Here is a 13,989-nt window from a genome sequence, read left to right on the forward strand (position 1 = left end):
TCACGACGAAAACGTGTGCCAACCCCTATGCATAGGTTCATGGGTGGAACCCGCAAGTTGATCACCAAAATATACATCAAGTGAATCACGTGGTATCCCATTGTCACCATAGATACGCACGACAAGATATACATCAAGTGTTCTCAAATCTTTAAAGACACAATCCGATGAGATAACTCCAAAGGAGAAACTCAATTCATTACAAGAGAGAAGAGGGGGAGGAGAAACATAAGATCCAACTATAATAGCAAAGCTCGCGATACATCAAGATCGTGCCAAATCAAGAACACGAGAGAGAGAGAGAGACCAAACACATAGCTACTGATACATACCCTCAGCCCCGAGGGAGAACTACTCCCTCCTCATCATGGAGAGAACCGGGATGATGAAGATGGCCACCGGAGAGGGATTGCCCCTCCGGCAGGGTGCCGGAATGGGTCTAGATTGGCTTTCGGTGGCTACGGAGGCTTCTGGCGGCGGAACTCCCGATCTATTGTGCTCCCCGATGTTTTTAGGGTATATGGAGATATATAGGCGGAAGAAGTACGTCAGGGGGGGGCACAAGGGGCCCACGAGGGTGGAGGGCGCGCCCAGAGGGGGTGGGCGCGCCCCCTACCTCGTGGCCTCCTCGAAGGTCCCCTGACGTGCACTCCAAGTCGTCTGGGCTTCTTTTCTTCCAAAAATGAGTTCCGTTAAGTTTTAGGTCAATTGTACTCCGTTTGATTTTCCTTTTCTTCGAAACCCTAAAATAGGGTAAAAACAGAAACTGGCACTGGGCTCTGGGTTAATAGGTTAGTCCCAAAAAATGATATAAAAGTGTATGATAAAGCCCATAAACATCCAAAACAGAAGATAATATAGCATGGAGCAATCAAAAATTATAGATACGTTGGAGACGTATCAGCATCCCCAAGCTTAATTCCTGCTCGTCCTCGAGTAGATAAATGATAAAAACAGAATTTTTGATGCGGAGTGCTACTTGGCATAATTTCAATGTAATTTTTCTTAATTGTGGTATGAATATTCAGATCCATAAGATTCAAGACAAAAGTTTAATATTGACATAAAAATAATAATATTTCAAGCATACTAACTAAGCAATTATGTCTTCTCAAAATAGCATGGCTAAAGAAAGTTATCCCTACAAAATCATATAGTCTGACTATGCTCTATCTTCACCACACAAAATATTTAAATGATGCACAACCCCGATGACAAATGACAAGCCAAGCAATTGTTTCATACTTTTGGTGTTCTCAAACTTTTTCAATCTTCACGCAATACATGAGCATGAGCCATGGACATAGCACTATAGGTGGAATAGAATGGTGGTTTTGGAGAAGACAAAAAGGAGAAGATAGTCTCACATCAACTAGGCGTATCAACGAGCTATGAAGATGCCCATCAATAGAAATCAATGTGAGTGAGTAGGGATTGCCATGCAACGGATGCACTAGAGCTATAAGTATATGAAAACTCAAAAAGAAACTAAGTGGGTGTGCATCCAACTCGCTTGCTCACGAAGACCTAGGGCAATTTGAGGAAGCCCACCATTGGAATACACAAGCGAAGTTCTATAATGAAAGATTCCCACTAGTATATGAAAGTGACAACATAGGAGACTCTCTATCATGAAGATCATGGTGCTACTTTGAAGCACAAGTGTGGTAAAAGGATAGTAGCATTGCCCCTTCCCTCTTTTTCTCTCATTTTTTTTCCTTTTTTTATTTGGGCCTTTTCTCTTTTTTATGGCCTCTTTTCTTTCTCTTTTTTTATTTTACGTCTGGAGTCTCATCCCAACTTGTGGCGGAATCATAGTCTCCATCATCCTTTTCTCACTGGGACAATGCTCTAATAATGATGATCATCACACTTTTATTTACTTACAACTCAAGAATTACAACTCGATTCTTAGAACAAAATATGACTCTATATGAATGCCTCCGGTGGTGTACCGGGATGTGCAGTGACTCATGAGTGACATGTATGAAAGGATTATGAACGGTGGCTTTGGCACAAATACGATGTCAACTACATGATCATGCATAGCAATATGACAATGATGGAGTGTGTCATAATAAACAGAACGGTGGAGAGTTGCATGGCAATATATCTCGGAATGGCTATGAAAATACCATAATAGGTAGGTATGGTGGCTGTTTTGAGGAAGGTATACGGTGGGTTTAAGGTACCGGCGAAAGTTGCGCGGTACTAGAGAGGCTAGCAATGGTGGAAGGGTGAGAGTGCGTATAATCCATGGACTCAACATTAGTCATAAAGAACTCACATACTTATTGCAAAAAAAATTAGTTATTGAAACAAAGTATTACGCGCATGCTCCTAGGGGGATAGATTGGTAGGAAAAGACCATCGCTCATCCCCGACCGCCACTCATAAGGAGGACAATCAAATAACACCTCATGTTTCAAATTTTTTACACAACGTTTACCATACGTGCATGTTACGGGACTTGCAAACTTCAACACAAGCATTTCTCAAATTCACAACTACTCAACTAGCACGACTTTGATATTATTACCTCCATATCTCAAAACAATCATCAAGCATCAAACTTCTCTTAGTATTCAATACTCTATATGAAAGTTTTATTATTCTCGAATACCTAGCACATTAGGATTATTTAAGAAAATTACCATGCTATTTAAGACTCTCAAAATAATATAAGTGAAGCATGAGAGTTCATCTATTTCTACAAAATAAAACCACCACCGTGCTCTAAAAAGATATAAGTGAAGTACTAGAGCAAATGACAAACTACTCCGAAAGATATAAGTGAAGATTAATGAGTAGTCAAATAATGATGCAACTATGTGAAAACTCTCTAACATTTAAGAATTTCAGATCTTGGTACTTTATTCAAACAGAAATCAAAACAAAATAAAATGATATCTAAGAATAGAAAACATCATGTGAAGAAGCAAAAACTTAGGATCAACCGATACTAATCGATAGTTGTTGAAGAAGAAAGGTGGGATGCCAACCGGGACATCCCCAAGCTTAGACGCTTGATACTTCTTGAAATATTATCTTAGGATGCCTTAGGAATCCCCAAGCTTGATCTTTTGTGTCTCCTTAATTCCTCTCATATCACGGTCTCCCTAAATCTCAAAAGCTTCATCCACACAAAACTCAACAAGGACTCGTGAGATAAGTTAGTATAACACATTGCAAAAACCTTATCATACTATACTGTAGCAAATCACTAAAATTATTATTCAGCATTGAATACTAAATTCCTCTGCATATTTAATAGTCCTATCCTCAAATAGAATCATTAAAGAAGCAAACATATGCAAACATAACAGCAATCTGCCTAAACAGGATAGTCTATAAAGAATGCAGCAACATCCATACTTCCCTAGCTCCAAAAAATATGAAATAAAATTCCCACTGTAGTAAATTTATCAGAGCTTAATATGAAAAAGGTTTAAGAATTTTATCACATTCTGACTTTTCTAGGGAATTATTGCAACAGCGGTAAACTTTCTGTTTTCAAACAGCAACATGAAGACTTGTAACATAGGCATAGTAAAGACTATCAATGCCACTTTTATTGAAATAAAAGATGTAAAACATTGTTCTAAATAACATCAAGCAAATCCTAACAAAATAAATTGACGCTCCAGGCAAAACACATATCATGTGGCGAATAAAAATATAGCTCCAAGTAAAGTTACCGATGAACGAAGACGAAAGAGGGGATGCCTTCCGGGGCATCCCCAAGCTTAGGCTTTTGTCTATCCTTGAATATTACCTTGGGGTGCCTTGGGAATCCCCAAGATTAGGCTCTTGCCACTCCTTATTCCATAGTCCATCGAATCCTTACCCAAAACTTGAAAACTTCACAACACAAAACTTAACAGAAAACTCGTAAGCTCCGTTAGTATAAGAAAATAAATCACCACTTCAAGGTACTGTAATGAACTCATTCTTTATTTATATTGGTGTTAAACCTACTATATTACAACTTCTCTATGGTTTATAAACTCTTTTACTAGCCATAGATTCATCAAAATAAGTAAACAACACAATGAAAACAGAATCTATCAAAAACAGAACAGTCTGTAGTAATCTGAATCAAACGTATACTTATGGAACTCATAAAATTCTCAAATAAATTGCTGGATGTTAGGAATTTATCTATTAATCATATCCAAAAACAATTAACTAAATAGAACTCTCCAAATAAAAATGGCAGCAATTCTTGTGAGTGCTAAAGTTTCTATTTTTGACAGCATGATCAACAAGATTTCCCCAAGTCTTCCCAAAGGTTCTACTTGGCACAAACACTAATTAAAAGCATAAAACCACATCTAAGCAGATGCTAGATGAATGATTTATTAATAAACAGGAGCAAAAAGCAAGGAATAAAAATAAAATTGGGTTGCCTCCCAACAAGCGCTATCATTTAACGCCCCTAGCTAGGCATGATGATTTCGACGTTGCTCACATAAAAGATAAGAATTGAAACATAAAGAGAGCATCATGAAGAATATTACTAGCACATTTAAGTCTAACATGATTCCTATGTATATGGATTTTGTGAGCAAACAACTTATGGGAATAAGAATCAACTTGCATAAGAAGGTAAAACAAGCATAACTTCGAAACTTTAAGCACATAGAGAGGAAACTTGATATTATTGCAATTCCTACAAGCATATATTCCTCCCTCATAATAATTTTCAGTAGCATCATGAATGAATTCAACAATATAACCAGCACTTAAAGCATTCTTTTCATGATCTACAAGCATAGAAAATTTACTACTCTCCACATAAGCAAAATTCTTCTCATGAATAATAGTGGGAGCAAACTCAACAAAAATAGCTATCATGTAATTGAAAATTAAGATCAAGATGACAAGGTTCATTGTTATTATTATTCTTTAAAGCATACGTGTCATCACAATAATCATCATAGATAGGAGGCATGCTTTCATCATAATAAATTTGCTCATCAAAACTTGGGGGACAAAAAATATCATCTTCATCAAACATAGCTTCCCCAAGCTTGTGGCTTTGCATATCATTAGCATCATGGATATTCAAAGAATTCGTACTAACAACATTGCAATCATGCTCATCATTCAAATATTTAGTGCCAAACATTTTATAGATTTATTCTTCTAGCACTTGAGCACAATTATCCTTTCCATCATACTCACGAAAGATATTAAAAAGATGAAGCATATGAGGCAAACTTAATTCCATTTTTTTGTAATTTTCTTTTATAAACTAAACTAGTGATAAAACAAGAACTAAAAGACTCGATTGCAAGATCTAAAGATATACCTTCAAGCGTTAACCTCCTCGGCAACAGCGCCAGAAAAGAGCTTGATGTCTACTACACAACCTTCTTCTTGTAGACGTTGTTGGGCCTCCAAGTGCAGAGGTTTGTAGGACAGTAGAAAATTTCCCTCAAGTGGATGACCTAAGGTTTATCAATCCATAGGAGGCGTAGGATGAAGATGGTCTCTCTCGAGCAACCCTGCAACCAAATAACAAAGAGTCTCTTGTGTCCCCAACACACCCAATACAATGGTAAATTGTATAGGTGCACTAGTTCGGCGAAGAGATGGTGATACAAGTGCAATATGGATAGTAGATAATAGTTTTTGTAATCTGAAAATATAAAAACAGCAAGGTAGCAAGTGATAAAAGTGAGCATAAACGGTATTGCAATGATAGGAAACAAGGCCTAGGGTTCATACTTTCACTAGTGCAAGTCCTCTCAACAATAATAGCATAATTGGATCACATAACTATCCCTCAACATGCAACAAAGAGTCACTCCAAAGTCACTAATAGAGGAGGACAAACGAAGAGATTATGGTAGGGTACGAAACCACCTCAAAGTTATTCTTTCCAATCAATCCGTTGGGCTATTCCTATAAGTGTCACAAACAGCCCTAGAGTTCGTACTAGAATAACACCTTAAGACACACATCAACCAAAACCCTAATGTCACCTAGATACTCCAATGTCACCTCAAGTATCCGCGGGTATGATTATACGATATGCATCACACAATCTCAGATTCATCTGTTCAACCAACACATAGGATCTCAAAGAGTGCCCCAAAGTTCTATCGGAGAATCACGACGAAAACGTGTGCCAACCCCTATGCATAGGTTCATGGGCGGAACCCGCAAGTTGATCACCAAAACATACATCAAGTGAATCACGTGGTATCCCATTGTCACCACAGATACGCACGACAAGACATACATCAAGTGTTCTCAAATCTTTAACGACTCAATCCGATGAGATAGCTCCAAAGGGGAAACTCAATTCATTACAAGAGAGAAGAGGGGGAGGAGAAACATAAGATCCAACTATAATAGCAAAGATCGCGATACATCAAGATCGTGCCAAATCAAGAAGACAAGAGAGAGAGAGAGACCAAACACATAGCTACTGATACATACCCTCAGCCCCGAGGGAGAACTACTCCCTTCTCGTCATGGAGAGCACCGGGATGATGAAGATGGCCATCGGAGAGGGATTACCCCTCCGGCAGGGTGCCGGAACGGGTCTAGATTGGCTTTCGGTGGCTACGGAGACTTCTGGCGGCGGAACTCCCAATCTATTGTGCTCCCCGATGTTTTTAGGGTATATGGAGATATATAGGCGGAAGAAGTACGTCAGGGGGCCACAAGGGGCCCACGAGGGTGGAGGGCGAGCCCAGAGGGGGTGGGCGCGCCCCCTACCTCGTGGCCTCCTCGAAGGTCCCCTGACGTGCACTCCAAGTCGTCTGGGCTTCTTTTCTTCCAAAAATGAGTTCCGTTAAGTTTTAGGTCAATTGTACTCCGTTTGATTTTCCTTTTCTTCGAAACCCTAAAATAGGGTAAAAACAGAAACTGGCACTGGGCTCTGGGTTAATAGGTTAGTCCCAAAAAATGATATAAAAGTGTATGATAAAGCCCATAAACATCCAAAAGAGAAGATAATATAGCATGGAGCAATCAAAAATTATAGATACGTTGGAGACGTATCAGTCGTCGAGGTCCGGCGGCAGTAGCAACACGGCCACGACAAAGGGAGCTATGGCGACGGATTCTATCAAGGAAGGGAGGGGTTTTGTGCGACTGCTCACCCTGTGGCTCACGAGAGGCTGTTGACAGCTTTGTAGTAGCAGACGACGACAGAATCATCGGAGAAGTTGCGGGGCCGAGGACGGGGTCGAGCTCAACCTCGAGGCTGCAGGGCTCTCCAGCTCCAGCGGCTTGTCACAGGAGACGTGGTCGAGCGCGGGGAAACCTCCAGACGCAACGAAGAAGAACGGGGTGGCGATCGCCGTGGTGGTGGCACACAGCAACGACGATGGCGCTCGACCGAGCGGAGAGGGCGAGGGGAGAGGGGAAAGTGGTTAGGGTTTAACAGGGTGGATGCGGGTGATGCCCTTATCCTTTCCACGACGTCGTGTAGTGCCACGCGTCGAAGATCGAGCTGCAGAGCCGCGCGATGGCGGCCATGCCATGGCTCTATTTCTCCTGGCGAGAGGTGGGAGAAAAGTCCTGGTAGCCTGGGCCAAGCCACACTGTAGTCGTGCTGGGCCGGCTACTGTACGGTCTAGGCCTATGTGCATAGTAGAGCTTTGCTATTTTCCTTTTTTTTACCTTTTTCTGTTTTAGCCTCTCTTTTGCAACTCCTTTTAGCATCAAATGACTTTTGTTAAATGTGAAACATAGCTACATTAATAATGTGCAATAGACTGCATTGCCACAAAAAGTTATACCTCGAAATAAAATTGTTTAGTATTTTATAAAATACAAAAGGCATTTAATTAGTTGTTTTAGCTACTGATTTAATTACTTTATTCCATTTAATCCTTTTACAAAAAATGGTTTCTCCATCATAGTCACTTAAGATTTATTTGTCACCGTTTATACTTTTTAGTTTTAATGTTAGAAAACTTTCCTAGTCTGATTTTATCTTAAATTTGAATTTCTGACTCGGTTTCGAATCAACGTGAGTTTATCAACAGTAACCGACGTGACGTGGCATCATTAGCATAGGTTCACTTTAGCTGAATTATCCGGGTGTCACATTAAACATCTTTCAAAGTGTCCTCGCAGGCAAGTTTAACTACATGAAATAGAATAATTGTAGAGTAATTACTCAACCAATTTAATAAACTTTTGAATTGTCTTGGCCTATAAGCTTGTATAATAACCTTTGCCGCCGCTACAACTAGTTTTCAGGTGAAGAAAGTTGTGAGCTATCTAGGTGCACATGTAAGTGGACCAAAATCTTTTTGTTATTCCGGTTTAAACATTGAGTTTTTCAATTTTATTTCTTGATCAGGGCCGTCTTCAGGAATTCAGGGCCCTGTTAGACATGGATAACAGGGCCCTAAAATTTAAAAAATCGGTATAAAGACATGAGATACCTTGCCATGTCCAATACGTATTCTTGTCTTGTTGGTGCTTTTCATCACCAACGAGATTGAAGATACATAATGAAATTTGTGTATACAACACAGCTAGAAACATGTGGCACAGAATTTGAGACCTTGCTGTGAAACAAAAACCTCATAATATAACTAAATAGAACATTCTAACGAAAGAGATTACTTAAATAGGGAGAATCTTGATATCACTAGTTAAAGATTGCCCCTTGCAAAGGTCACTTCACCTTCTTATGCGCTGACAAGTTGCAACCTGAGAGTTTTCCCCTTTTTCGTAGATTCGTATATTCAGACTGATTTATTTCTTGAACCATGCGTGCAAATCCCGAATCATTTTCATCGTTGAATTATTTAATAGGTTTGGACAAGGCATCGCTTCGTCCGGAAATTCTTCTCTCAATTTTTTTGGTCAAAACCCTTCATGTAGCAGAAGATGGGGCCGGAGGCCTGCCAGGGGCCCCACAAGGCATCAGGGCGTGCCCAGGGGTGGCCGCTCCTTGTTTCCTTGTGGGAAACTAATGGGCCCCTTTGGTACTTCTTTGCTCCAGTATTTTTTTATATTCCATAAAAATTCTTCGTGAAATTTCAGCTCATTTGGAGTTGTGCAGAATAGGTATTTCTGATGTAGCTTTTTCAGGTCTAGAATTCCAGCTGCCGACAATCTCCCTCCTCATGTAAATATTGCAAATTAAGAGAGAAAAGCCATTATAATTGCATCACAGAGTGTTATAATGATCAAAAACATTATAAATAACAATAGGAAAACATGATGCAAAATGGAAGTATCAGCCGACGACCACACCCCAGCCGCCAGTCCTTCTTCCTCTGCTCCAACCTCCATCGTTCCCCTTCTCGCATGCCGTGAAGGAAGTGATGGTTCACAGTCGCCCACTCTCTTGTAGGCTATACCCATGGTGCATGGAGATAGTGAGGCGTTAGTGGGCGGGCACGATGTGGGAGGATGACTTGTGATCTACCAACATCCAGTAAGGCGGGGGGGGGGGGATCCTCTGAGAAGGGTGGCGAGGAGCATGGGCCATACATGCATGGTGATTCCTTTACTTTGCTCTTCTCCTTCCCATTAGTTCATATTACCTACGCACTGACTCGCATTTTTTTTAGTGGCCAATGTGTTAATTCGATTTTTCAGTAGCAAGTTTCATTTGGTGAAGCATGACAAATCTACTATCTGGAAATGGTGAACATGTAAGTAAAATATCACAATGAAACAAAACATAAATTCAAGTTGGTTCATATACTTCATGGGAAAATGTGGATTGTCATACCGAATTCTATGTAATTTTTTCATTCATTGATTTTTAGAGTATGCTCTATAAATTGCAATTTTCGCCAACCACTTTTAGTTGTCATAGTCCATTTAAGTCGAGTGACTTGATCATATGCCAATCAAGTAATATTGTGATGTAAAAGAATTATGAAATGTATAAAATCACAGTTATTTCACTAATCTAACCACTACATACTGAAGTTTTTCTTTGTCAGGATTGCTCTAGGAACAGTTCATTGCCATTCAGTTGAGCATTGTGTGGTGTCTGCTTAAAGTATTTCTAAGAGGCTAAACAAGAAGACAAAGTCCAATGCAGTAAGGTTGTAAATTTAATTTGCTTTCATGAGGACATAGATCAAAATTTCATCTTAGAGATAAGTATTGTACCAAGACTTTGACCAGCATCATATAATACTCATACTTCTAACACTTCGGGGCTCTACGTCCTTTTAAAAATAGGCATACATCATATGTCTCTAGCTTCTTGAACTATCATGTTAGTTCCTTTCAATATGCTTTTTTAGAAATTTCACCTACGGAATACATATTATATATCACCTCCTTCCCAAAAAGCTTATCTTAGATTTATATAGGTATAGATGTATCTAACACTAAAACATGTCTAGATACATCCGTATGTAGACAAATACATCTATATCTAGACAAATCTAAGACAAGGTTTTTTGGACGGAAAGAGTATTTGGTAACAATAACAATATGTAGACTCAAGATGGACCTCTCAGTGGTGTAAACACTTTTGTACGGTCTATGTAACATGTGATGGTTTTTCAAGGTGCTTTGGAAATACACACACTTCGTCTTACAGTCCAATCTGTGAATATTGATTGTCAATCATAAACAACAAATACAGGCCCCAACCAACTGATTAATGATAATTGTACACGTGTATAAGAACACATTTAACATTTGGGTTGCTCTATATTTTCAGGAACTACGATCATTCTATTGTTAAAATGGATGGGCGCGACAACACGCACCATCAACGATCTAGTGTAGTACATAAAGGAGGGAAAACTCTTCGACAAGAGGAGTCACTCATCCATGAAGTCATCCCTTTACACCCGTCGTCACCATTCCCATCTATAGTAGCAGTTGCCATTTCCATCGCAATCTACACCTTCGTAGTCCCAATCTCTATTAGCCATAATACTTGTAACCAAGAACACATCGCATAAGATCTATAAGCATTCCTCTTCAAGTATCCTACAATGTATCTTATTTTTGATTTGTAAGCAATGTGCGAGTAGTCCCCTCGAGCTAAGGGTTGAGGCCTAGCCTCACAGCCTCATGTATGAACGTTAAGTGATTGTTGGTTTGCTTCAAAGTTAAGGTTATTCAATGTGTTATGCAGTAGTTTTTATTTCTTATCTTTACCTCATTCTAAAGCCTTGCAGGTACCTGGGATAAATAAAATGGATGAACGAGAGGTTAGAGAAAAGAGAAGCGGAAGGCTATACTGAACACTAGTAATAAGATTAGCATGTTAGTCAAAACACACTCTCTCGGGGTACATATGGTGTAGTTAGTAAACGCGGAATGTGTTGGTATAGTTAATTCCTTAATAACTGAGATAACCTCACGAGACAGTAAGGGTCTTGGTTGGACAATAGAACCTCAATACGGCAGAAGTTACTTGGTCATGGGGTTATTTGGACACATCTCCCATGAACAACAATTGAAAATAGATTAGTAGCGGTGTTTGTTATAGCCATGCTTATTATCTTGATAGGATCTCGAGAGCGTGTATACAGTTGCAGGTGAAACCTCTAGCTCTAGCCTATATTTTTTATTGTTTCTTACTTAAAACTATGATTTGGTCTCACGCCATAGCAATCCCCAGTCTCTGTCTTGGCTCCCTATTCTCTCCATGGCGCTCCCAAAGTTGTTGGTGCCTGTCGGTGTCAAAACCGGCGGATCTCGGGTAGGGGGTCCCGAACTGTGCATCTAAGGTCAATGGTAACAGGAGACGGGGGACACAATGTCTACCCAGGTTTGGGCCCTCTTAATGGAGGTAATACCCTACTTCCTCCTTGATTGCTCTTGATGAATATGAGGATTACAAGAGTTGATCTACCACGAGATCGTAATGGCTAAACCCTAGATGTCTAGCCTGTATGATTGTGATTGCCAACCCTTCGGTTTATATAGACACTGGAGGGGCCTAGGGTTGTACAGAGTCGGTTTACGGAGGAAGGAATCTTCATATCCGAACGCCAAGCTTGCCACCCACGCAAAGGAGAGCCCCATCCGGACACGGGGGGAAGTCTTCTGTCTCATATCTTCATGGCCCATCAATCCGGCCCACGTCACGTAGCCCGGACGCCCGAGGACCCCTTAGTCCGGGACTCCCTTAGTAGCCCCTGAACCAGGCTTCAATGACGATGTGTCCGGCGCGCAGATTATCTTCGGCATTGCAAGGCGGCTTCCTCCTCCAAATATTTCAACGTAGTCCTTGAACACAAAGAATGTGTCTAGCTTTGCAAAACAAGCTCCGCAAAGAGTATAATATTTAACAAGTCCCATCTACTGACATCTTTTGTAGTGAGACGCCACGTCTCCGCCCGGTCATTATTTCAAACCGTTTTATAGCCTCCCGATCCGTGTTTCGAGATGTGGTTTCCATTGGCACGTCTTGTCGAAGCAGAGATCGTGTCCCCTTATCACGAGATCCTCATCAATGTGGGCGTGGGTAATCCAACTATGTTTTTGGCGATTCCTTGGGAATAGGCGAGCTTTAAGGCCCATGAGGAGGCGTTCGATATTCTTCGCCTTTATAAAGGGGTATAGACCCGCCTTTCTCCCCCCACGCCTACCTCTCCCTCAACCTTCCCAACCTCAGGCTCTAGCGCCCAGGATTCGATTTCTTCCATTGTTACCAGGCCCTCTAGTTATGTCTGGATCCATCTCATAAGGTAGGTGGGCAGCCTCCTCGGTCACCGAGGAGGATATCGCGAAGCTTCAGAAGGCGAGGTACCTGACTGCGGAAATCCCCCACAGGCTCCCTACTAAAGGGCAGGTCATACCCACACCAAAATCCGGCGAGAGGGTGGTATTCATCTCCCACTTCCTCCGCGGGCTAGGGTTCGCTCTTCGTCCCTTCGTTCGTGGCCTCATGTTCTATTATGGGCTAGATTTTCACGATCTAGCTCCGGACTCTTTTCTTCACATCTCGGCGTTCGTCGTCGTGTGCGAAGCCTTTCTCCGCATCCCCCCACACTTCGGCCTATGGCTCAAGACCTTCAATGTGAAGCCGAAGCTAGTTAACAGGGAGCAAGCGGAGTGCGGCGGTGCTATGGTGAGCAAGCTTGCCGATACTAGCTGGCCAAAAGGTACCTTCACGGAAACCTCCAACTCATGGCAACAAGAGTGGTTCTATATCACCGAACCCTGCGGCACCAAATGGGCAGCCGCACCTGTGTTCCGATCCGGCCCTCCATTGCGGCTCGCATTGTGGATAAATAAGGGGCTAGACTAGGGATCGGCTGATGAAGTACACACGCTGCAAAGACATATCCGGAGTATCCTCGAAAGGGACATTGACCTTATTAGCGTGATCCAAGTGATGCTAGTCCGCCGGATCCTCCCGTGCCAGCGACGGCCTCTCCGTATGTGGGAGTTCAATCCGGAAGGACCGCGAACCCTTCAGCAGTTCTTCGGCACAACGCACGAAGGGATGTGGAAACTATTCTTCAAGACTCGAAAGTAGTGGCCGGACACATCAGAGGACATCGATCTCGAATGCAACCATACGAATACCTAGGTAAGCACCGAATTTTTGACCGCAACTCGGTTGATTATCCCATAGCGATGTACAGAGAGTTCTATCTTTGACCAGGGCTGGATAAAGAAGGCGGAATGAATGAGGTGTTCAGCTCCACTTCCCGAAGACTCGACAGATCCTGTGTTGACGGGGATGCTGGTCCTGGCGCCGTATCAAGTGCCAGCACAAGAGGACAAGAAGAAGAGTGAAGAGGCCAAAAGCGGCCTCCATTCTGCAGGTATGCCGAACACTATGTCCGGGGAGACTGAAGCTCCCTCTTCGAACAACGAAGGGGAAGGAGAAGGTGATACCCCTTCCCCTCATGGGAGGAAAAGGACTACATCCGAAGACTTGGAGGTGGGAGCACCTAAGAGAGGGAAGGTATACCTACCATATGGTTCGGGTTCCGAAGCTGATGTCATCGCAAGGCACCTCTCTAGGTGAAGGAAATATGTCCTAGAGGCAATAATAAATTTATTATTTATTTC

Source organism: Triticum urartu, chromosome 5A, assembly GCF_056163025.1.
Source record: "Triticum urartu cultivar PI428250 chromosome 5A, HENAU_Tu73, whole genome shotgun sequence".
Classification (NCBI taxonomy): domain Eukaryota; kingdom Viridiplantae; phylum Streptophyta; class Magnoliopsida; order Poales; family Poaceae; genus Triticum; species Triticum urartu.